Below are 27,098 nucleotides of genomic sequence, written 5' to 3' on the forward strand. Positions count from 1 at the left end.
ACCCCAAGCCTGGGAACTTCCACATGCAGTGGGTGTGGCCCTAAAAAGCAAAAAATAAATAAAAAGAGAACTGCAAGGTTACTAGCTTTTATGTCAACTTTCAAAAACCATTTACATTTCTACACACTAGCAACAAATAGTTTAAAAATGTAAATTGAAATGACGTGTACAGATGAAATAATTTGGGGGGGGGGGTTCTTTAAAATAAACCTGACATAGGAATAGGTGAGGTTATAGATTAAACAGATAGGTCATGTATTCATTACTACTGAAGCTGAGTGATAAGTGCACTGGGTTTGTTTTACTATTTTATCTACTTTCCCTTCGTTCTTGCTTATATAATAGCAAGAAAAATCTTAAGTATCTAAGATAGGTCTAAAAATATACAAAATTTACTATGGAAAAAATGTCTAACTTTATAAGGCTTAAATATAGGGAGGAATAAATGTATTTATGGAGAAAAAGACTCCAGTTTTTTAAATGTCGATTTGCTTCAAGTGATCAATGGGTTATATTTAAATCCAATTGAAATTCTACAAGGCAATTTTTTTAACTTGATATATTTAATTCACAAATTTACATGGAAGAGTGATAGGCCAAGAATAGACTAGAAGAGGAAGTAAGAAAGTTAATCTAATTTCAGCACTCAGTTAGCCGTCTGATATTAAGACTCACAGCTACAGTAATTAACATATTGGCACAGGGATAGACAAACAATGGGAGAGTCTAGGAAGCTCAGAAACAGATCCACACCTACATGGAACAGAAGTGGCATTGTTAACTAGTGGGAGAAGGAGGAACTGGTCAATTGTGCTGAGATGATCAGTTATCCACACGCAAAAAATTCTATCCCTACCTCGCATCATGGAGAAAAGTCACTTCAACATGGATTAAAGACGTAAATGTGAGAGGGAACAAGTTGAAATTTTACAAGAAAATATTGGTGACTATCTTTTTTAATTTTTTCTCTTTTTTTTTTTCTTCTTTTTTTTTTAATAGCCATGCCTACAGCATGTGGAACTTCCTGGGCAGGAATCGAACCTGCGCCACAGCATCAACTCAAGCCGCTGCAGTGACAATGCCCAATCCTTAACCCACTGAGCCACAAGAGAACTCCTTAAACTATTTTTTAACTGAAGTATCGTTAATTTACAACGTTTCAGGTATACAGCAAACTGATTCAGTTACATACACCTTTTTCAGATTCTTTTTCCTGATAGGTTATTACAAGATATCGAGAATAGTTCCCTGTGCCATAGAGTAGGTCCTTGGTGTTTATCTATTTTATGTATAGTCGTGTGTTATAGGTGACGATCTTCATAAGCAAAAGCAGGAAAGACTTTCTAAGCAAGATACAAGCCAGAAAGATGGGTTCAACTTTATTAAGAATATCAGAACATCAGGAGTTCCCGTCAGTGGCTCAGTGGTTAGCAAATCTGACTAGGAACCATGAGGTTCCGGGTTCGATCCCTGGCCTTGCTCAGTGGGTTAAGGATCGCAGACACGGCTTGGATCCCACATTGCTGTGGCTCTGGCATAACCTGGGGGCTACAGCTCTGATTCTACCTAGCCTGGGAACCTCCATATGCCGCAGGAGTGGCCCAAGAAATGGCAAAAAGACAAAAAAAAAAAAAAGAATATTAGAACATCAAAAGATACCCTGAAGAAAATAAAATGACAATCTACAATTTAGCAGAAAAATAATGTCTGAAATAAATGTTAAACCAATTTTTACAAAGGCAAAAAAAAAAAAAGTCTCGGTAGAAAATATGGGCAAAAGCTCTGAACAGGCATTTCACTAAAGAGGATAATCACAAGGGAAAAGGTTTAAACACATGAGTAATCAAACATGTAAACTCAGCAATGAGTTACTCTTTCACACCCATGAGACCCATAAGTGTTGAAAAACACTTAGGGAATAATCTTACAAACAAGCAACTGAAGCATGAACAAGAAAGCGCTCACCAGTACTGCTCACAATACAGAAAAAAAAAATTAGGAAACAATCCAAGTGTAGCTGTATTGATCAGGGTTCTTCACAGAAACAGAATCAATGGGATGTGCAATTGACCCTTGGACAATGTAGGGGTTAAGGGCACCACGCCCTGTGCAGTCAAACTCCACTTAAAACTTTACAGTCAGTTCCACATCTGCAGATACAACCAACCACAGATCATATAGTATTGTAGCATTTATTGAAAAAAAATCCCTTCATAAGTGGACCCATAGACTTCAAATCTGTGCTGTTGAAGGGCCAAATATATATATACAGAGAGAGATTTATTTTTAAGAAACTGGCTCACATGATTATGACGGCGGCCAAGTCCAAAATCTCCAGGCTGGACCGGCAGCTGGGAGGTACCAGAAGAGTTGATGCTACAGTCAAGGTCCAAAGGCCATCTGCTGCACAATTCCTTCTTGCTCAGATGCATCAGTCTTTCCTCCATTCGGGCCTTCAACTGATTAGATAGGGCCCACCCAAGTTATAGCAGGCAATCTTCTTTACTCAAAAGCCACCAATTTAAATGTTCATCTCATCCAAAACACCCTCACAGAAACATCCAGAATAATGTTTGACCACATATATGGGCACTGTCACCCAGTCACATTGACACATTAAAATGAACCATCAGAACAACCTTTCTCATCTTAATAACACCTTCGTTCTCCCAGGTCCTACAAATATCCATCAGTAGGAAAACAGATCGAGGAATTGTAGAACAGTAGAGCAGACTTGAAGGAATATTACACAACAGTGCAAAGGAACTGTCATACAAACTACAGCTACATACATCACCTGTATGATTCTTAGGAACACTGAGTAAAAAAAGATCAAACAGAAGAAGACTACCTGTAGTCTGATGCCATTTGAAGTAAAACTAAACAGTACAGCAGTTAGGATAAACATATAAAGATAGGCAAGGCTATCAAAAAAAAATAATTTCTGGAATCTGCTTAACCTGCAGTAAGAAAGCAGGGGGCTAGGATCAAGGAGAAGCCTACATATAGCTTCAATAGAATCCTTTTTGACACCGAGTAGTGAGTTCATGTGTGTTCCTTTGATCTTTTGAGTTCATAACTTATAGCAGCAGAGAAAACACCGGGATTCGTCAAACTGTTTTGTTTCCCCCCCCCATGACCTACAGCTAAACTACATTTCCCAGCCATCTGGCTGTGTTCTGGCCACTGGGATATAGGCTCACTATAATCTCACACACGCATCCTACATTTTTTCCTCCCCTCTGCAGCACTCCCTCAGGACACACACTGAAGACAGCTGCATCCTAAAATGGGAGTAGATTGGGGCCCTGAATGGCGGTGTGGAGGAGAGCACCCCCACCAGCCCTGCTCCTGGCCAGTCATACTGGTTTCTAGGACAGACAGCAGCAATGTACCTAGCCTGTTAAGCAATGGAAATTGTGGGGCTTGTTTGTTACTGCAGCATAGCTTAGCTTTATTTCATACTATACGTACATATAAGTTATTGATGCATACATTCCTTTGCATGTATATAACATAATACACACGCAAACCTTTTCAAGAATAAGTGAGAGATAAGGGAGTGAGAGATAAGGTGACAAGTATGGACCCCTTTAAAGAAATCATTCTATAACCAGGACCGGGGAAAAGGTGTGGAAGCCAGAGAGGGTCATGGGTAAAGGGAATGTCTTTCCAAAGGCAGGAGACACCAAAGCATGTCAGATCCTAATGAGAATGAGGAGAGAGATACGGAGCATGCGGGAGCAAAACTGCAGGAGGAAAGTTCTTGTCGGGGTGGGGCACCGCAGAGCATAAGCCGTCTTCAGCAGGAGCTGGGACACTGCTCAGCACACCTACTAAACGCCAGGCCCTGTCCCAGGAAACGTCCATGTGCTTGTTCCTCCGACCTCAGAGCAACCTTGCTGGGGATGATGGAGCTGCCGTAGGGAAAGAGCCGCGGGAGCCTCCAGCTGGGGCTCCAGTGCATCTGCACCCAGTGGGGCAGCCCCCGCCTCCGGACCCTGTCCCGCTTTTGACTTTGAGGCTCAAGTTCAGTACAAAGACTTCTTTGCCCCCAGGACACCTTCAAGGCTGAACAGGCACAGGCCCAGCCTGAGGCAGCCCATGAAGGAGGGCACTTTCTCTCCCGTGTCTCCCCAGTTACACCGCCAGGAAATGTGCCTGCTTCCTGGCTGTGTTCAGAGCCCTGTCCCTTTTATGCTCTTGGCATCTGCTGATAGCCGAGGTGTGAGCTGATAACTGAGGTGTTAGCTGATTGATAACCACAAGATTCTCAGATAAGAATGTAAGGTATTCCACACTAGGAAAGAGGGGAAGCGAGAACCTGGGACAGACAAGGAAAGGCAGGGGAGGCCACGGCAGATGGAGGCAACTTGGGTTGGAGTTCTGATTCTGGCCCCTTCTAACAGGGATGTGAACAAGCCCTGCACCTCTCTGGGGGTCCAAGGGATGAAACCCCTATTTCAGAGCACAAGTCCTAAAAGGTACCAAATATCCCGCCCTCTTTCTAGACCTTCCCCAAGGAGGGATACGTCCAAAAGTCTCAAGGAGAAGCCTCGTAAACAATAAAGAAGCTGTGCCACCAGCCTGCAGACCACGAGTAGGTCATTTGGGAACTGTCTCTTCATGTCACGGGGCCACCTGGAAAATCCACCGAAGCCTACCCCTGCCTTTCCAAGCAAGATCAGCGGGGAGAACACCCAGGTGGGGCCCCCTCACTGCTCCTTCCGCCTCTGCCCAAGGATGTTAGGCCCAGAGATGCCCACATCTTAGCTCCTCTGCAGTGAATTGTAATTAGGAAGCTATCACTTATCAAGCACCAACCCAGAGGGCAGACACTGCCCTGTACTTGAATGTGTTATTTCGTGCCATTCTCACAACAGCCTCTATGACGTGTTACTTTTAGCTCCATTTAAAACTTAGGAGAGCGAGCTCCCTGGTGGCCTAGAGGTTAAGGATCCGGCATTGTCACTGCTCTGGCTCAGGCTTGATCCCTGGCCTGGGGACTTCCACATGCCATAGGTGTGGCCAAAATAAAATAAATAAATAAAAATTAGGAGGCCAGGGCTTAAACAGCTTAAATAAGTTGAGACGTGGGAGAATCCAGCAGAGCCCACTGTGATGCCCCAGCCAGAGCCCCGCCCACCAGGACTGGCCATCCCTGGAGCCAAGGATCTCTGGGATTCAGATTGAGAAGACAGGTGGCCTGTTTAACAAGGACACAGGTGTCTTCGCTGTGGTCAGGGTGTAGATTTGGGGCTTCTTCTGGTTGACTAAGAAAGGAGGAAGAAGATAGAAAATCTAGGGCTCTCATTTTCCTTGTCCATTCTGCCCATGACCCTCGAAACAAAATTCTGGGTGATACAATGAGGGCTCTACTACAAGTCGGTGCATTCTTCCCAAACATGGATCCCAGGCCAAAGCTGCTGTCATCTAGAAAATAATAACGCTTCCCCAGAGTGCCCGGGACCAATTTCCATGAAGTCCTCCTGTATGCAAAACATCCAAATAGCTCTGCCTTTAGGAATCCTGGACATAACCCAGATCGTTCAAACTCGACCACCCATGTCGTCAGATTCCAGGGCCATCGGGACTAATTACAATCTTGTATTTTGCCCTCACTTTTCCTCTCCTGTGAAATGGGATCGTAGAGGGAAAGCGTTCCCTTCAGGGAATGCAAAATCCTCAGGATGTTTTCAGCCCAGCGTCACCTTGGACAAGGCCAGGCGACTTAGCCGCTCTGAGTTGGCCTGTGTCTCTGAACGGGACCCCCTAGGACACATCCCTGGTTCTCAGGGGACATTTTAAAGTCCAGGTTAAAGGGTGAGCGTTTGTGCTCATTTCTAATGAGCTTCCTATCTTAGAAGGCGCAAACAAAGGCTATCTAATAAACACAGCTGACTGGCAACGCCTGCGATATCCCGGATTTCTAAGAGTAAAGCCAATTGTGTCGAGAGCGTGTAAACTCACACGGGGCAGTATAATTGAAGGAAGCCCTCAGGGAGCCAGCGGATTTCAGAGGAATGCATCATCTGCTTCACAAAGCCAAGCGCCCAGCCCACCTACCCCAGCATTCACCCTGACACTGGCTTTGGTTTAGCTGCTGGAACCCCGCGGCTCAAAAACGGTCAATCATGACACCTACCAAACATCATCTCCTCACCCCAGGCGCTGCTGAAGAGGGTCTGTGGGTGGCACGTGTCCATAAGAAACATGTGACGTGTTAAGAAATCTCTACTCCTTCAAGCCAAGAGACGGTACCCAGGGGTCATTGTGGGGACAATGACCAGGCCCGCCTGCCCGGCTTTGCTTCCTGAGTGGCATCCCTGGAAGGTCGTGTTCAGTGCTCTCCCCACTCAAAGATTCTCGTGTTGCTCGGGAGGCTACAAAAGCACATCTTTTGTATTTGGTGTCATTCACTGAGCATGTATTTCATGTCAGGCCTGTGCCCCCATCATCGCAACTGATACTCAGGACAACCCAATCAGCCGGGTAGCACTTGCTTTCTGATTTTACAGGCGAGTAACTGGGGCTGGAGGATGAAAGACGCCACCAGAGGCCTTAGGTCATCCGTGGGGAAACCCAGACTTCAACCCAGTCCTTAGGCTCCAGAGACTGTGGTCTTAACCCCAGGCTACACTGCGTCCCCAAAGACTAATCAGAGGGCCCTTCAAGGGAGAGCTCCAGGCGCACATGAAATGGGAGTTCTCGAGGCTTCTGCTTGCTCTGATTTGAGCAGAAACGCACACATGCATGAAACAGGGGTGCAGACTTTACAAGTAGCTCCTATGCATTTCATGAAAGGTGGCTCTGTGTGTGCGACATTTATCCTCCAGGGGCCAGGAGCTCTGTAAGGGCAGAACCTGTGTGCAACATTGCGTGTGCATCTCCCACACCTCGCCAAGTGCCTGGCATCCAGCAGGTGGTGTGGAAATGCATTTCAAAGAGGATACTGAGGATATCAAGATAAGGATGCTGCGCTCTGGGCACAGCTGAGCTTTCCAGGCTGGCGTCGCACAGCCTCTGCTCCAGCCAGGCTGACTTCTCTCCCAGTCCCCAAGTCACACCAGCATGTTCACACCTCTGTGCCTTTGGCCATAGTGTGGGCTCCACCCGGACTGCTGTCCACTGTTCTCCCATGCTCTCTTCAAGGCCCATCTCAAATGCCACCTCCCTCGGGGGAGGGCCTCTTAGGTTCTTCTCTGTTAGAAATAACCTCCCCTCTCTCTCTGAACTCCCTTTATATCTGCTGCTTCCTTCCCTTCCCCCTTCATCTCAGAGGCTTAACGTGGTACTGAAGTGAGACAATGTTCTAGAAAGCTCTTTGTAAGCCAGGAGGTGCTCTCCAACCATGAGGGCTTATGAAGGCTCAGAGCTCCTCGACTAGGGAATGAGACGGGCAAGGGCATCAAGTTCAGCTTTGGGCTGAGGGCAAGGGCATCAAGTTCAGCTCAGCCTCCTCCTCCCCCTCCCCCTCCCCCCTCCCCCTCCTCCCACCACACACACACAAAAGGCATAAGGAGCACTGGCTGAAAACCTGTCTGCAGACGTCTTTCCCTCTTCCTTGGAGCCGTGGTCTTGCCCATCCAGTCAGGCTGAGGGGACTTTCACCAGATCAGTCTTGTCAGGAATGGTCTGGAAAACCACGGGAAAGAAAAAAAAAATGAGAGCATCCACTGAACACCTCCTCTTGAGGGCTCTGACATACCACGATGCTTTTCAACACTATCATGTCCCATGTGTCCCCTTTTAGTCACAAATACCTTGTAACTTTCCCTTTCCTATCAGACAAGGAAGCCCATCAGTAATGGACCCGGCAGTGATGAGCTACCTACTCACCAGTCAGGCCCTTCCTCTTCCTTGGGTGCCTTAAACTGGATTTCCCAGCCTCCCTGGCGACGAAGTGTTGTTCTAGCCAGTGGATTTGGGGGTACCACTTCCAGGCCTGGGCACATGAAACCTCCCTCTAGCAAAATCTAGGTCTTTCCACATAACCTTAGAAGTCATGATTTAAAGATGACAGAATCCAGCTGGGTGGATTCCAGCTGCTAAAAGGACTGAACGTAAAGGAGAGATCAGCTTTGGTTTAAGCGACTAAGTTTGGGCGGCTCATTTCCCAGGACCACTGACATTGCCCCAACGCATACACCCCAACACATTCCCATCCCTCTACAGCTCCCACTCCTGAATAGATGCTGTATTTTCATGGCCAAAAAGAAGATTTGAGGAGAAGCCTGGGCCCGAGATCAAGAGACTTGAGTTCTAGTCCGGGCTCTGCCACTAAACAGCTGAGCCATAGGGGTCAAGTTCATGCACCCTCTCTGGGCCTCGGTTGAAGATATTACCTTTAAGGTTCCATCCAGCTCTAGTATCTCAAGACCCCACAGGCAGCTGCATGGGACTAGGGGCTACACCTGTCTTGGCCCCACCCTCTGCTCAGTATTGAATACAGTGCCTGGGACACACCAGTACTCAAAAAACACTTCTTGAATGAGAGAAGAACTCTATTCATGAGAGAATAACTCAAGACCTTCTAGCTTAGCCGCTTATAATTGCCAAATAGCAACAAGAGGTGTGAACCGTCAAATCCCTGTATAACAAGAAGCATTGATGATTTCTTCCCAGAATGTCATACCCTCCCCTCCGCCTCTCCCCCTCCCTCCAGCACACACTGGCACACCCGCCCCTCCCACTGAATAGACCCCAGACCTAGGACCTTCTGCAAACGTCTATTTTCTGCCCTTGCGCCTTCTTCCTCCAGTCCCTGCGAGCCGCCAATCTCTATGAGTCCCCCATCTCTGTTCCATTATGCTTCTCTCCAAGTACTAAAATGCTAAGTATTTTTATTTTAAGATGGAAGAAAATTAGAGCCTACAATTAGCACGTTTTTCCAACACATTGCCTCAATCACTGCTGTGTAGTGGAGCCAAGAACAAGCGCTAGTAAAGTTAACACGGCTTATTAAATAGGAGAAGCCTTCCAGAGCTGAGTTATATAGAGCAGCCACATGTAAGGTCCACCTCCTTCCCAGGACAGCTCCGTCAATCAGGCTTTAATGAGGAATGGCATTCACCTCCCAAAGCCAAACCATGCATCACAAACAGGGGAGGACAGAGAGCTAGATTTCAGCTCTAAATCTATGTGCTGTGTGACAGTGAGTTAGTCGACAACCTCTCTGAGTCTCAGTTTCCCAATTGTAAAATAATGAAAACCTGTCTGATATATACCTCACAGGACTGTTAGAATCACACACACACACACACACACACACACATGCGCCCGAGTGATCTAACATGCTAATACGTGTGAAAGTATTTTCTAAATCAGAAAAGCTCTATCCTTTTAGGTTATTGTTTGACATTTTTCTCCCCCTGTATTTGTCCCTTTTTTCTTTTTCTCTTCTTCCTTTGCTTTTCTTGTTTTAGTTCACAGAAGGCAAAGCCCTATCCTAATCCCTGTGGGCAATAGTAAGAATAGGACTTGGTACCTCCTTCACAAGCTCAGAGTCCAGCCAGGGATGCAGGCATTCAACAGAGTATCACTACAATGCTCTGCAGAGGGTCCTCCTCCGTGGTACATTCAGAGACCCGATGTATCAGCAGAGCAAGAGTGACTTTTGAGGGCTGACTCACATTAACTGTGCCTAGAAGACTGATGTATAAACCAGTATCGCCTTTTCTCAAACTAGACAAATGCTCCCCTTCTACTCAGCCACAGCAGTCCTACACCCCAGGCTTGGCAAGAGGTGAATGAGGGTCACTGGGACACCTTCCTTGCCACTGAGCACCTTGTGGAGGTCTCTCTGCAGAGCACAATACAGTGACACTCTGTTTAATGCCAGCCTACACCACAGCCACAGCAACACAGAATCCAAGCCGTGTCTGTGACCTACACCACAGCTCATGGCAACGCCAGATCCTTAACCCATTGATCGAGGCCAGGTATCGAACCGGCATTCTCATGGATACGAGTCGCATTCGTGAACCTCTGAGACATGAAGGGAACTCCCACAGCCAACCTTTCTCCCAGGACATTCCCCTCGGCCCTTTTCCCTCCCAGCGATATCTGCCTTCCTAATCTCACTAGGAAATCCAGGGCATCTGCTGATTTCAAGCTCCTTTATCTTCTGTGATAATGAGTATCCCAGCAAGCCATGGGGCCCCACTGCCAACTCCTAGGCTGCAAAGCCAAGGGGAATAATGAATTGTTGCCTTATGAGGCTGTCCCAACACCGTCAAAAAGGAAGCGCCAACACAATGGCTTACCCACAATATTCACGTGCTTTCACTTGAGAGTTTTCATTCCCAGGCCGGGCTCCCAGATACTCACAATTACCACTCCTTTCAAGGGAGGTGACGTTAGGTGAACGGTCTTTCAGGCCAAATCCTTAATTGTTTCTTTATCAATATTTTACTTTTATAACTGACTAATCTGATGTCAGCTCCTTGTGAAGGAGGGGACTGACTAACAAGAGAATGAAAAGCATGAATTTAGAATCAGAAGGCAATGGATTTCAATCTCTTTTTCCATTTCAAAGTTGAGGGGCTTTGGCCCAGGTGCTTTAATGTTTCTGAGCTTCAGTTTAATTATTGTAAAACGGGTCCACTAACATGTACCATCAGCCTATTGTGGGAATTCAAATGAATAATTCATGAACGGCACTTAGTAAATGTTTTTTCCATTCTATAATGTTCTGTGACTTGACAAGGATCAGCATTACCAGAGCCTGGATAGCGTTGTAAAACCTAGAAGGTCAATAATAAAGCTAAATTAAGACTGTGAAATGATAGCCCAGAGAATGGGAGAAAATATGTGCAAATCATGATAAGAGACCAGTGTTAGAAATATATTAAATATTCTTACAACTCAACAAGAAAAAGACACTTAAAAACTGGGAAAAGGCTATGAGTAGACATTTCTCCAAAGATATACCAATGGCCAATAATCATATGCAAAGATGCTCAGCATCATTATGCATCATGGCAAGGCAATTCAAAACCAAAAACACCATTTTACAACTACTAGGATGGCTGTAATCAAAAGACAGATGATAACAAATGTTGATGGGGATATAGAGAAATTGAAACCCTCACATGTTGCTGATGGGAGTATAAAATGGTACAGCTGCTGGGCAAAAAACAGTTTGGCACTTCCTCAAAAATAACCTAACAGAATTTCCTTGTGGCTCAGTGGATTTAGGATCCAGGGCTGTCACTGCAGCAGCAAGTCGCTGCTGTGGTATGAGTTTGATTCCTTACCCAGGAACTTTCACACGCCTCAGACATGCCAAAAAAAAAAAAAAAAAAGACCTAGAAATTTCACTTGTAGGTATATATCCAAGAGAAATGGAAACATATGTTATACATGCAAAACCTTGTCCACAAATGATCAAAACAACATTACTCATAATAGCCAAAAAAAAAAACCCCAAATGTGCCTCAATTGATGAATGAGTAAAATGTGGCATATCCATACAATGGAAAATTATTCGGCAATAAAAAAGGAATGAAGTATTGATTCACACCACAGCATGGATAAACCTTGGAAACATCATGCTAAGTGAAAGAAGTCAGTCACAGAAGATCACATATTGTGTGATTTATATAAATTGTCCATAATAGGCAAAGTTATAGAAACAGAAAATAGATTAGCAGTTGCCAAGGGCTGCAGGAGAAAGGGGGGAGAATGGAAAATGACTTCTAGTGGGGACAGCACCTTTTGGAAGGGACAAAATATTCTAAAAATAGTGACAATGGATACACAATTCTGTGACTATACTAAAAATCACTGAAAAGTCCATTTTCAATAGATTGGCTTTATGATTAATAAATTATATTTCGATAAAGCTTTTTTTTTAAAAAAAATAGAATGCATCCAATGGGACACGCCCTCATTCTCCCCAGCAGGAAGACCAGAACCACTGGCCAGAAAAAGATTTGCTATTCTTTTTTTTTTTTTTTGTCTTTTGTTGCTGTTATTGTTGTTGTTATTGTTGCTATTTCTTGGGCCGCTCCCGCGGCATATGGAGGTTCCCAGGCTAGGGGTCGAATCGGAGCCACAGCCACCGGCCTACGCCAGAGCCACAGCAACGCGGGATCCGAGCCGCGTCTGCAACCTACACCACAGCTCACGGCAACGCCGGATCGTTAACCCACTGAGCAAGGCCAGGGACCGAACCCGCAACCTCATGGTTCCTAGTCGGATTCGTTAACCACTGCACCACGACGGGAACTCCAGATTTGCTATTCTTGAGACTCAGCAAAGTAACCTTATTTCTCTGTCTTCCATCCGAAGGGAGCAGCTAGGTCCTGGACACAAATCCACATTTATTAAAAAAAAGAAAAGAAAAGAATCTACCAACCAATAGAAGGTGAGGGAGGGGAATGCATCGTGCAGTGGGGGCTCAGATGGGTCAGGACGAAGGCACGTGATCCCAAGAGGGAGGCAGAAAGCTCTGACTTGTGGAATTTTCTATCACTCAATGTCTATACAGAAACATGATTATACCATAACAATAATTTTTTTATTTTGTCATTATAAAAGTATATTGCCAAGGCAGGAGGAATGGAGCCATTTAAAAGTTTTTACCCATTATTAAACCTTTTAAATATTTTAGGGACCTCTATTTTGTCCCCTTGCTCCTGTTCTTGAAAATATCAGGGCAGGTCCATCTCCTCTACACATTCCTGGCTGAGCTGGAGCTACCGTTGAGAATGTGAACCCTATTTGCCGCTGCCACACACAAGCCACACCCTAGGTCAGGTCACCAGGCTCTTCTCCTACCTAGATTCTAGCAACAACCGGTCCTCACTGGTCTTTCTCCTTCCTCCTTCCCACTCCTCCCCTTGGCCCCACCCCCAGTCTGTTTTCCCCCGGAACATAAAAGGGGCCCCCAGTCTGTTCTCCACCAGCACCTAAAAGGAATCCCTTTTAGGTCATGTCATGTCGGCGGTGACTCCTTTGCCCAAAGTGCCAAAATGGCTAAAGCCGGGGTCCTCACAGCGGTGTCAGAAGGAGGTGCCCGGCCTCCCGCCAGCCCTCCTATGACCTCCTCTCCTCCACACCCCTGCTCGCTCACCCACTCATTCCACAACAGCCTCCCTGATGGTCCTCCAACACTCTGGGCAGACACCCCTCAGAGCCTTTGATCTTGCTCTTCCCTCCGCCTTTAATGCTTTCCCTCCAAAGAGCTACCTGGCTCACTCCATCACGGATTCCAAGTCCTTGCCTCAATATCCTCTTAATGAGAACTTCCCTGACCACCTATTTAGAACCAAACTCTAGCACCTCTCCCCCTTTCCTGCTTTATTTTTCTTCATATTGCTTATCATCATCCAGCACAGGCTATAATCTATAGATGTTTTTCATCTCCCCCCAACCCTTAGAATGGAAGCTTCATGAGAGAAGCTAGTTCTGTGAGGTCTTGTCTTTCATCACCATATCCACAGCACCTAGAACAATGGCCAGCACAGAGCAGGCGTTCAATGGCTGAATGAAGGAAAATTCGGGAATTTGCCTTGTTTCAAAGGTAGCAGCTAGAATATTTTAAGGGCCATGCAGAGATGAAAGAGCCAGCCAAACTGAGAAGAGTGGTTTCAGGGGTGAGCAAAAGAGGAGAGGGTGATATTCTGGAAGGCAAGCAGGCAGAAAGCATCTCAGCAGTTTCAAATGCCACAGAGAAGGGAAATAAGAGGGAAACTGAAAAGTGAGGCTGCATAAGTGAACACAAGGGTCTGGCTTAAAGATGTCTCTATGAAAACAGCCTATATACTATTTTAAATTTTACTTAATAAGTGACATTTTTGTTGTCATTAACTATTTATCATGCTATTAATTTTTCCCCTGAGATAATGAACAATCCTTTGGTAATAAGAACAGTAAATGTCCATCAACAGATGAATAGATGTGGTACATATACGCAATGGAATACTACTCAGCCATGAAAAAGAATGATATAATGCCATTTGCAGCAACATGGATGCAACTAGAAATTCTCATATTAAGTGAAGCGAGTCAGAAAGAGAAATACAGGAGTTCCTGTCGTGGCGCAGTGGTTAACGAATCCGACTAGGAACCATGAGGTTGCGGGTTCGGTCCCTGCCCTTGCTCAGTGGGTTAACGATCCGGCGTTGCCGTGAGCTGTGGTGTAGGTTGCAGACGTGGCTCAGATCCCGTGTTGCTGTGGCTCTGGCGTAGGCCGGTGGCTACAGCTCCGATTCAACCCCTAGCCTGGGAACCTCCATATGCCGCGGGAGCGGCCCAAGAAATAGCAACAACAACAACAACAACAACAAAAGACAAAAAAAAAAGAGAGAGAGAAATACAGATACATAGGATATCACTTATATGTGGAATCTAAAATGTGGCACCAAAAAAAAATTTTTTTTAAATGTGGCACAAATAAACCTATCTAGAGAACAGAAATAGACTCAAAGACATAGAGAATAAACTCATGGTTGCCAAGGGGGAGGAGGCAGGGAGTGGGGTGAATGGGAGTTTGGGGTTAGTAGATGCAAATTATTACATTTAGAATGAATAAGCAATGAGGTCCTACGGCATAGTACAGGGAACTCTATCCAGCCTCTTGCCATAAAACATGATGGAAGATAATATGAGAAAAAGAATATACATATATGTATGCCTGTATCACTTTGCTGTATAGCAGAAATTCACACAACATTGCAAATCAACTAAATTTAATATTTTTTAAAAAAATAGCAATGAGAAGTGTATCCTCACATAACCTCGGGGGCTTTTTTTGGCTGCACCTACCACATGCAGAAATTCCTGAGCCAGGCATCGAAGCTGCCCCACAGTAGTGACCCAAGACAGCAGTGACAATGCTTGATCCTTAACCATTTGGCCACCAGGGAACTCCTTTACATAACTTTTTTCATCTTTCTATAAACAGTTGCACAATGTCCAACTTGATGGGGATGCCAGGAAGCAGACTCATGTTATAGGATGCACATCTTATTCCAGAACTGTGCAAACATTTTTCTATTATGATCACTGCTAAGTGGGGCTGGGAACATTGGGAAACACTGTTAGTTATTTTGGCCCTTTTGAGTTTCCATAGTAGTATAATAACACGATTTAGGAAAGGGTTAGCCTGGAGTCATAAAGCACATTGGTTGAAAAATCACCCGATAATGATTGGGATGCTCCTGTGTGTCAGGAAATGATCCAGCTGCTTTCTGCTTTCACACAATAGATAATGTAATCTTAAGAACAAGCGAGTGAAGAAGTAACATTCCCATGTATGGCAAGAGCTCAGGCCCTGAAGTCACACAACCTGGGTTTTCCACTCCAGTCCTGTTACTTACCAGCCACCTGACCTTGGACATGCCTTTTAACCTCTCTGAGCATCTACCTCACAGGAGTAGAGTGAGAATGAAAATAAAATAATAGGTGTACAGTTCTCAACAGAATAAGTAGCCTGCAATAAGCTCTCGGAACATATTTTATTGTGATAATCAGTCAAAAATGAACTGGTCAGAGCCCGGGGAAGTAATAGACCCAGTAGATTCTGTCTAGAAAGTAGAAGAGCCGAGGTTGGAACCTAGGTCTTCCATGCCCGGGTAAAATTCTTTCCCTGTGTCATCATAGTCAGCTCACCACGTTTTCTAGTGACAAGGGTGCATCCTTGTTGAATGTAAAACTTACACAGAGAGTTGGGAGGATCTTCTGCTCATGCTGATGCTGGATGGAACCATAGTCCTTTCTTGGCTTGGCACATCCAAAAAGGCTCACCTACCCATCTGGTGCCCTCACAAGGGCAACGGGATGCTCGGCTTACTAGGGATGCTGGGACAGCCACAAAATACAACGCTAAGGCACCCATGGCCAACTCTTCAGGAAAAGTCCCATATACAGAACACACACACGTTTCTACCACTACTCGTGTTTGCTTAATAGCAAGCACCTAAGAGACCAGCTCCTTGACATCGTGAACTAAGCTGGCTTGGGAGTTCCTGTTGTGGCTCAGCAGGTTAAGAACCTGACTAGTATCCATGAGGATTCAGGTTTAGTCCCTGGCCTTGCTAAGTGGGTTAAGGATCTGGCATTGCCATGAGCTGTGGTGTAGGTCTCCAATGAGGCTCGGATCCCACGTTGCCGTGGCTGTAGTTGCAGCTCCAATTTGACCCCTAGCCTGGGAGCTTCCATATGCCACAGGTGCAGCCCTAGAAAGCAATAAATAAATAAACAACAATTACAAAAAGACTCATCTGCCTTATTATTGCTGGACCCCCAAAACTGTGCCTAGGACATGGCGCACACTCGATAAATACATGTAGATAAAGGCTTAAGGAAGGGAGGCGAGGGTAGAAGGGAAGAATGAATGAACTGAGGAAAGTCCTCCCCGGAGTGTAGGAGGGGTTGCTTTGGGCTATGAAACCCTGCCTCCTGTGGGTCCATTTTCCAAGAAAACACAACCCAGAGACCCCCTCCTTCCTCACCTACCCCCAGAGAAAAGACAGTCGTTCCCATCTGACTTACAGAAGCTACACTCCATCCCACACCAACACCATCTTCACAAGATATCCATCAAATTAGATGAGCCCTGGAGTCCAGCCTATCATACAACTTGATCTTGTCCATCCCTATGGGATCCCCCCGCCTCCCCAGAGTTGGACCCAATGGCTTCAGAACTTCTGGGAACAGAGCGTGGCATCAGTACGTCTTCAAGGTCAGCAGGTGACCCCAAGGAACAGCCAAGAAGCCAAGATGGAAAATGAGAGTCCTTTGTCTGGAGGGCAGAGAATTCTTGATAAACACACACACATGCAACTGCCCAAAAATCTAGTTCTTGGAGCCTGAGAGATTGTAGTTCCATATAATCTGAACTCCTAGTATCGCTTAGCTGTCCTCCACATTTTAATTTTAATTAGGTTTGTACCTATCCTCTCTTCTGTCTGATTGTAAAGTCCTGGAGGAAAGGCTTTGCTCTTCCTCCACCTCTCTAGCCCCCAAGAGCCCCTGGCACCTATCAGCGCCCCATCAGCTGCTGACGGTGCAAGCAAGCTCACTTTTTGAGGCCATGGGTCTCCAAAAAGGCGTGTTGAGTGGAGGAGCTGGCCTTGCAGGGAATCCCACCAGGATGTTTCCCACATGCCCTCTGCTTCTCTCTTCTGACTCCTTATCCTCCACTCTGGCTCTGGACATTCCTCCCCCTTTCCTGGCTCTCCAGCAAAGTGGGGAGATCCTGGCCGAGAACCCAGTTTCTCAGCGCTGGGCTGTGTCAACCCTGCTGAGCGGCTGCTGCTTTAAATAACTGCATCTGGGCATTTCAGCCTTGCCGGGTGGACCCACCTCAATCCTTGCGACGGCTTCAGATCATTTGAACCGGCTCAAGAGGGAATGCGAAGGCCCAGCCTCCCACAGAGAGGCAGCTAATAAGCTGAAGGAAAAGAGATGGTCTTGCTAAACATGGGGGGTGGGAGGGGCGACACAGATCCTGGCCAAAATTCCCCCCATCAAAGACACAAAAATCAATTTTGAATGGATTTGGACAGACAGTTCTGCCAGGACATTCCAGCGGCGTCTAAATACCAGCGGCAGACAAGGGGAATACGTGTTGTTCTGCGGGGTCACCGTGGGCTGTGAGGGCCGCCAGAGAACTGGATGGCTCCCACTCGGCCCGCCCGTCCCCACCTCTCTGACCCCCTTCCTCTGCCACCCGGACCCTCTGGCTGCCATAATCCCTGCCCCGCATCACTTATTTTCCTCCCCAAGGAGCATGTCTCCTGGTCCCCTAAGGGCTGTTACTTCTTGCTCTTTTTCTTTCCTCTTCAGCAGAGAAAGCAAAGGGAGATGCCACATTCAGGCCCAGAGAAGGTGAACCAGATACAGCTTTTGACCGACCTTAAAGCTAAATCCACACAAAACCTAAGAAAACATCTTGACCCCCTCCCTGCCCCCGTTCCATGTCTTGTTAGCTATGGGCTGCTCAAGAACTGCTCCTATTCCCATCCTCCTACATGAATGGCAGAAGTATCGCTATGCCAGGGATGGCAAATATTTGCTCTCCAGCGCAAACTCTGATAGATTGGTAATGTCTGCTGGGACACAGCCCTCTGAGGCTCCATGGAAAATCATAATTGATTAGTGATGTCTGCCATACGCCTGGAAAGGAGATGGATGGTGTTCCCTTGGTTCTTATCAACCTCTAGGGGAAGATCCGGGCTCCCTTGGGGTTGCTGAGGTCGGTGGTATGACTTAGGTGGGAGGTTGAAACAGAGACGATTCTCTTCCATGGGATGGGCTCTTCCTCTCTTTCCTTCGGGACTGAGGAAATGAGATAACCCCTTGGTGGAGGGCATCCTGCATCACGGAGGACAAAGATGGGAGGAGGAAGACGGCAAGGCATGGGTGGCTCTGGGAAAATGAGCAAAGGGAATTCTCCAGACACACAGCCCAGCTGCCGGGTCAGAAACAACCCAGAGAAGAACAAGGGCCAGAGGTCTGGCAAGAAAGAGGCAGCCTGGCCACACTTTATCCTGCACAGACATCCCTAGATTCCTCCGCAGGATGGAGCGGGGACAGTGGGATGAGGGTTGCAGGGATCCCTGTCCTCTTCCCTCTGGGAGGGTCTTCTTGGAAAAAAGAGATGGAAAGAAATGAGCATCCTCTCTGTGTGTTGGGGGAGGGGACAACATTTTTCTCATTTGTGCCAATCATCTAGAAAAAAGTGGGGTACAACCTATGAGCTGGAAAAAGCCTTATTATGTAAGAGTCCCACGGGGGAAAAACATGTCAGAGCCACAAGGAACCGTAAACTTGACCTGAATTTGCAAAACAGTTTCTGTTTTGTTTGTTGGTTGGCTTGTCCTTGGCTTTTTTTTCTTTCTTTTTTTTTTTTAAGCAAAAACAATAACAAGAAAGCTGGACGGCAATAACTTTGATGCTATCTGAAAACGTTGGCCCCGCTCCTACCAGCTCCCCACTTGTCCGTGTCTGAGTGAAAATGAAATTGCCAGTGTGTTATCTGGGGTAGGGAGGAAGGCAGGCATTTCCATTATCACAGTAGCAGATTAGCTAGACTCCAAGAGCAGGCCCCGAGGAAACGGACGGGATGTCCACATTGCTACAGGGAGAGAAGGGGGTCGGGAAGATCCTGAGTGAGAGGAGAGCATCTCGGACCTCGGTGTCAGGGCTGCTCACAACAAGGGCCGGCAGGAGGACGGTGGGTGGTAGGCTGGGGGAGGAAGCAGCGAAACTGGCCAAGAGGTCAGAAAGGGGACATCTGGATGTGCCAGTCAGGTGGCACCTTTGTCTCCATCTTATTCAGAAGCAGCCCCAAAAGCCCAGTTCCTTGGCCTGTCGCTGTCACATCCCCACGTTGTCCATTTCCATTGAAATAACCACGCTTAGGGTGGCCTGGTAAAAGGTGTTAACTTGCTGCCTTTTTAGCAGAGATACAATAGCTTTCCTTATTACACACACACACACACACACACACACACACACACACCAGGGGAACCTGAGCCAGTGGCACCCCACAGAAAGACCTCTCTAGAAGTTCCCATCGTGGCTCAGCAAAAACAAATCCGGCTAGTATCCATGAGGACGTGGGTTAGATCCCTAGCCCTGCTCAGAGGGCTGAGTATCCAGCATTGCTGTGAGCTGTGGTGTAGGTCACAGACATGGCTCGGATCCCATGCTGCTGTGACCGTGGTGTAGGCCAGCAGCTGCAGCTCCTATTCGACCCCGAGCCTGGGAACTTACATATGCCGCAGGTGCTGCCCTAAAACAAAAATATAAAAAATAAAATAAAAGCCCTCTTTAGGTAGGTAGAGTTTCAACCTGGTGCCTCTGGGCCTTGACTCCTGGGAGGTCTGAGGGTAGATTTGCAGAGAATTTTTTAAGGTTTTGTCAAGATTCTGTTTTCCTTCTATCCAGTATTTCCTACCTTATGAAAAGAAAAATTCTTAACTTCTGTGTTTAGAAACTTCATACTAAACAAACAACAACAACAACAAAACTAAGAAGTTCTTTTGCACTTGAAAGACAGAAGAACCCAGAAAACCATCTGCGGGAAGCACCTCAGCCCCCTGGAAATAGACACAAGTAACAGTCAGAAATGAAAGACGGGTAGTTCCTGTCCTGGCTCAGCAGTTAACAAACCCAATTAGGATCCATAAGGATGCGGGTTCGACCCCTGGCCTCGCTCAGTGGGTTAAGGATCCGGCAGTGCCATGAGCTGTGGTGTAGGTTGCAGATGCAGCTCCGATCCCAAGTTGATGTGGCTGTGGTGTAGGCCAGCAGCTACAGCTCTGATTAGACCCCCCACCTGGGAACCTCCATATGCTGCAAGTGTGGCCCTAAAAAGACAAAAAAAAGAAAAAAGAAAAAAGACCCTGTCAGCATTATAAGAGGGGTTTAAACAAAGTGCTCAAGACTATGAGCTACAGGGAAATGAGCTTCCAGTGGAGGTGACCAGAAAAGACCCCATAGGAGTTCCTGCTGTGGCTCAATGTTAAGAACCCAACATAGTGCCCATGAGGATAGGGGTTCAATACCTGTCCTTGCTCTGTGGCTTAAGGATCCAGCTTTGCCACAAGCTGCAGTTTAGGTCACAGGTGAGTCTCCGATCTGGCATTGCCTTGGCTGTGGCATAGGCCACAACTGCAACTCCAATTTGGCCCCTGGCCTAGGAACTTCCATATGCAGCAGGTGTCTCCATAAAAAGAAAAAAGTCTCAAGTTTAGATTCTTGACATTACCTTCAACTGAGTTTATACAGAGAAATATAGAGAACCCCTGCCATTCAATGTAAACTTAGGTAAACATTTAATTCCACCAATGTTTGAGGATTTCTTCCTTTTTAATATTCCAGGTGGCTCAAAATGTGGAAATGGCTCAGGGTCCGCTTGACCTCTGAAGTCCCAAAAGGCAGGTTTAGGCAGCCTGAGTTCTCCAGTCAAGTCCAACCAATGATGGGGAGGCTTGTCTGCTTTTAAACATCAGGCATGCAGTGTCTGACTTAACACAACCAGGCTCTTAAGCCATGTTATGGTATCTGGACTTGTAAAAATGAGAACAGGTTACCTGCACCTGCACCAGCATGAGCAGGTGCACAGAAGCAGGAAGGCTGCATGCAGAGGACAGCAAATCTCCAAGACTGGGAGAAGGCGGAGTCCAAGAATAGAGGGAAAGGACCTGGGGCTGGAAACAAAAGCCAGAACCAAAGTGTGGAAGAAATAACCCTGCAAAAGTCCTGCCAGCTTTTAAGGGTGCTCCACAATTTACACAACTAACAGTAGAGCCACACAGCGTCACTTCTCAGTGTCTGATCCAGGGCAGGTCTCTGGAAAAGAATAGCGCAGGGGGCCATGAGCAACCAACACCCAGAGCAGCTGGGTGCAGATGGGTGCACCAGGCTGACAAAGGAGATCAATTTTGTCTACTTAGGGTGGAAGGGAAATCCAGGCAGGAGGAACAGCGCGAGCGAAGGTCACCTAAGCCACACATACCCAAGCTGTCTGGTGCATGGTTTGGGAGGTGGTATAAGTGTGTTCCTTACTAGATTATGAGGCAGGGGAGGTGGGGAGATAAGGCAAGAGGAACAGGCCGAGCCAGATCGCAGATGATTTTCTCTGCCATGCTGCGAAGTTCAGAGTCCAATCTCTATTCATAATAGTGACGAGGTGAACAATCGCAGCCTATGGTTTGTGTCATGGAGTGACAGGCCAAGGTCATAAACCTTTTTAATCCTTATGACATCACTATGAGACAAGTAGGATGATTAAGCCCCCCTTTACAGACGAGGAAACTGAGGGTGAATACATGAAGTAACTTGTCTGAGAGCATCCGACTAATAAAGCTGGGATTAGAACCCACGGTCCAAACATGTGTTTACGCTCCCATAATAACACGTGCTTTTAAGCCAAAGACTGATGCAGCCGGATTTGCATTTAAATATTGCCCTGGGGCTGCCCTCGTCCTCTCCTTGATGACTGCTCTCTGACACACACCTCTGGGTGCTTCTGCCCCTCATTTTTCAGCTAAAAAAAAAAGCCTTGTGTTTCTGTTCAGCAGTAACGAACCTGACTAGATCCATGAGGATGCAGGTTCACTCCCTGGCCTCGCTCACTGGGTTAAAGGATCTGGCATTGCCATGAGCTGTGGCGTAGGTTGCAGACTCAGCTCGGATCTGGCATTACCGTGGCTATAGTATAGACAGGTGGCTGCAGCTCCGAGTCGACCCCTGGCTTGGGAACCTCCATATGCCGCAGGTGTGGCCCTAAAAAGACAAAGCAGACAAACAAGAATCTTGAATCTCGGCCATCTAGATGCCATTCCCAGCTGCTGAAACCTCTCCCACCAACACCCCAACTCTCCCTTTCCTCCCCCTCCTCCAGGCTCCCCGACAAATCCTTTCCCCCAGGAGAACCAAGCTGGAATCCCACCCTCCCTCTCAACCACCCCAGGCAGACCTGACCCTGAGCGGCTCCCAGCACTGCCTATCCAGCTGGGCTCAGCCTACACCTTGGCCTCCTCTACCCCAGGACAGAGCAGAGCAAGGGGTTCTGGGGGCCCAAGTGGAGAGGAAAGACCTCTGAAAGGATGCCAGACAATACCTATTGCTCAGGGCTCTGATTGGCTGATGTCAGAAATTCGGCAAATGGAAGAGTCCACGAGCCTATAATCTAGGGCTGGCATCTTGCCTTCCAGTGATGGAGGCCAGGGGACAGGATGTGGAAGGACCACAGAGGCGGCCGTGAGCTGCAGCCAGTGTTCGGTTCTCATTCTTACGATCTGATTTAAAATCAATCCATATCTTGGAGTTCCCGTCCTGACTCAGCGGTTATGGAACCCAACTAGCATCCATGAGGATGAGGGTTGGATCCCTGGCCTCACTCAGTGGATTAAGGATCCGGCATTTCTATGCGCTGTGGTGTAAGTTGCAGACTTGGCTCGGATCCTGCGTTGCTGTGGCCGTGGCATAGGACCCCTAGCCTGGGAACCTCCACATGCCACCGGTGCAGCCCTAAAAAGACAAAAAGACCCAAACAAAATAAAAATAAAAAAATAAATCAATATCTTAATATAAAGAAGGCCTGGCCTTGCACACACATGGGCCAGCGATGACAGTGTGTCACGGACCGAGGACAGGGATGGATCCACTTTGTGCCACGAGGTCACACAGGCAGTTCCCTCCACAAGGCAGCAATTACTGCTTGATGAATGAGTTCCCACAAGGAAAATTGCTGTAAGTTATGGCTGGAAGGGGTCAAAAGCAGCAGGGGACGTTCCCTGCAGAGCTCATAGTGTTTGTTTTTTTCCCTCATCTGGGTGCTGGTTACTTGGATGGATTCACTTTATGAAAATTCAATGAACTATATATACACTCCTGATATATATGTACAGATCATTTTTAAGACTGGAAAAGAACCATTTTTAAAAATTTTAATTGCTCTACATGTATAGTAGACCCAATATGCACATGCAAGTGCAATAATCACTCTAGAAGAAGACTAGGCATTGACACTAAATACTGCCTATTGGTGAACTCCTCCAGCATAGGGGCTACTAGCCTGTGCCAAGCTGAGCCATATTGGAGCCAAAAGGAATAGTCAATAACACTGATGCTGTTTTGGTTCAAATTTTTGATATTTTGGTCACCGTGAATTTTTTTGCATTCATTTTTATTTCTTTTTAATGTCACACTAAAATATTTTTTATCTTGATGATGGAGCTTCTTTCAATTTGCACCTCCCAAGTCTCAGCCCTAGTGGTTGCCAGAAAGACCTCATCATTGACTTGTCTCATTGAAATTTAAATTCCACCTTCCCTATGGAAATGGCTATGCTGGCAAGAGCCCAAAGGACCCCTCTGATAATGAGACTTTCAAGCTCCTTAGTAATAACACTGACCTGCCCACTGATGTAGCATTTATAAGGTATTGCCACATAATCTCATTTGCCCCCAGGTAAGTTTGGTGAAGCCCTGAGTAGCATCTTATTTTGCAGGTAAAATGCAAAGCTTTGCCTCAGTAGGAAATTAACCTTTCCAAGATGGCTCTGAGCAAGAACAGTGTGTAACGAATCTCTGTAACTCAAAGTCTAGCACAACTTTTTGCAGTTCGCCAATCAGACTGCACCCCTGCAAATCCTCAATCCACCATTTTCTGGGTGGCACGTGACCTTCGGCAAATGATTGAATTTCTCTAAGCTTCCATTTTCTCATCCGCAAACTAGAGAGATGAGAGTCACTGATTTGTTGGGAGGATTAAATAAGGTTATCACGTGGAGCATTTTGCAGTGTGTTTGTCACAAAGCAGGTGCTTAACAAAAATGAACTCTTATATTGCACGTAATACAAGCTTGAAAAATCTTCACAGGGAAAAAAATGGGAGGCCACAGCAGGCTGTCAGGATTATCTTTGGGACAGAGCCTCTTTCAACTACCACCAAATTATCCTGAGAAAGGGAGCTTTCATCAGAATCCATTATCAGAAAAATTACCTGATTCCTGGAAATAGAATAGGTTACTGAGCACTCTTTCAGCACAGTACTGGTTTTGAATTTCTGTGTCCTGGGTCATTTCACAACTCTGGAAGGGCAGAGGTTGACTTGTAGAGTTTTGTCTAGTGACAATGCATATAATTTAAGCCTAGGGAAGCAGATACCCCAGAGATTATGATGTATGGTCCTGTTGGACTTAAACCCAGCAATCTATTAAATTGCATATATATACCATTATATGTAGTATAATATATTAACTATATTAAATTACACATATGTATATAATTATACATATTATATATAATTAGTATTAGTATAATATATATAATTTATGTATATATCCCTAGCTTTGCAAATGCTCTTTGGACAGGTTTTAACATATTACCAGTTTTCTACTCTAATTAATGAGTGGAATAAAGTCTTTGATGTGTTTTCCTTTCATATTTGCAGGAATCTTTTTTTATTTTTAGAATCATGCTTCTGAAAATTAGGCTCTTATCCTCTGCACAGAGATAAGGCTTTCTCTGGGGGCCCAAAGAAGGCCACCTGCCTCCTGGCTGAACAAAACTATTCTGGCCACATCTTTTAAACTTGAGTTGGCCACTGAACAGCCCTGAACCTGGCCTCTGCCTCAGGCTCAGGCAGCACGGGAGCTCAGGAATTTACTACCAAGCAAAAGTTGGACCAGCCCCCTGGGGCTGACCAATTATGTGGTAAAGTTCAGAGATAACAGCCTGAGCACATTTCCTCATATTGTCCTGCCTGGTTCTAAATGCTCCCACGCGGGATCATCTAGAGATAAGTGATGGGAAAAGGATGGAGCCCCCCCTGCACACATCCCAGTCATTCTGCTCTTACTTCCCAGCCCCTCAAGATGGATGTGACCTTGTCTCACTTTCTCATTCTGCTCCTTTCTGGCAAAAACTAGAATTAGAAAACCCTCTACCTCCTTCAGAATCCCAATGGCAACCCTTCCTCCTGGGGTAGGATAAAACCTTGGGATTGCCCAGTGGAGCTTATGGTGATGAGCAGCTGTCTTTGAGTTCTGCCCTTGTGGTACCCAGTGATGTGTATTAAAAAGGGAGCCACATTCTGGTGCCCTCTTCCCTCAGTGCAGCCTGCAAGCTGCTGATGGAAACAAATGGGCTAGATTCAAGCCATATATTGGGGGTAGGATTATCAGGATTCGTTGATGAATTGGAGGGTTATGGAAAGGAAGGAATCAAGATTGTATCAGTCAAGTTTCTCCAGAGAAACAGAACCAAGAGAATAGATATAGACAGAGATATCTACATACAAACAGATACATAGAAAGAGATACATATTAAGATAATGGCTCATGTGATTATGGAGCCTGAGAAATCCCACCATCTGCAAGCTGGAGACCCGGGAATATCGGTGATGTGTTTGGAAGGCCAGAGAGCCAGTGGTGTAGATTTGAGTCCAAGTCTGAAGGGCTGAGAACCAGCAATGCCAAGGGCAGGAGAAGGTTGATGGCCCCACTAAAGCAATCAGGCCGAGAGCAAATGTGACCTTCCTTCACGTGTGTTTCGTTCTTTTCATGATTGATGCCATCCATATCAGAGTCCACCAATTCAAATGCTAATCTCTTCCAGAAAACACCCTTAAAGAAACACCCAGAAAGAATGCCTCCCCAGTTATCTGGGCATCCCATGGCCCAATCAAGTAGATACATAAAATTTACTATCACAAAGATGACACCTAGGTTTTTAGCTAAGTAACTAGATGCAAGGTGCTGTCATTTACTGGGATGGAGAAGACAGGGAGGAATAGACGTGGAGGTAAGAGAATCCAAAAAGAGCATAGCTAATGTCACAGGTCCTATTACATCTGGGAGCCTTTGGGACGACGTGGGTGGAATTATACAGAGGGGAAGTGTGAGTCATCTGATCAACCCCCTTTTATATAGCAGCCCTCTATCATCTAATAAAATCTTTGCCTTTTGGAAGATCCATTTGCCTTTAGCTCACCTCACAGACCGCGAAATGCCTGAGTCAGGAGTCACCATGGACTCTTTTTCTGCAATTGTGCCATTAGTTCCTCCTTCACCCAATGTTTCTCTCAGAATCCTGGTGGTTCGCTCGCTTATAAAGGATACAATCCTGTGACTTATGGTCGGTGATAGCAACCTCTTCAGAGAGTGTAGTGTCATCACTCTTTGCTTGAATTGACTACTTTTGTCACTACTGCTCTGTTTGCGTCTGTTCATTTGCACTAAAGATTGAACTGTTTAAAAACTTAGCATCGGGAGTTCCCGTCGTGGCGCAGTGGTTAACGAATCCGACTAGGAACCATGAGGTTTTGGGTTCGATCCCTGGCCTTGCTCAGTGAGTTAAGGATCTGACGTTGCTGTGAGCTGTGGTGTAGGTCGCAGATGCGGCTCAGATCCTGCGGTGCTGTGGCTCTGGTGTAGGCTGAGGGCTACAGCTCCGATTGGACCCCTAGCCTGGGAACCTCCATATGCCATGGGTGCAGCCCTAGAAAAAGACCAAAACAAAACAAAGCAAAACCTTAGCATCGTAATTGTACTTCAAGAGCAAAATCTTAAAGTCTTAATCATGCTCTGGGTAATGGATTAAGGAAAGCAAGTCAGTAGCCACATGTGTGCA

The sequence above is a fragment of the Phacochoerus africanus genome, chromosome 7, assembly GCF_016906955.1.
Source record: "Phacochoerus africanus isolate WHEZ1 chromosome 7, ROS_Pafr_v1, whole genome shotgun sequence".
Lineage (NCBI taxonomy): Eukaryota > Metazoa > Chordata > Mammalia > Artiodactyla > Suidae > Phacochoerus > Phacochoerus africanus.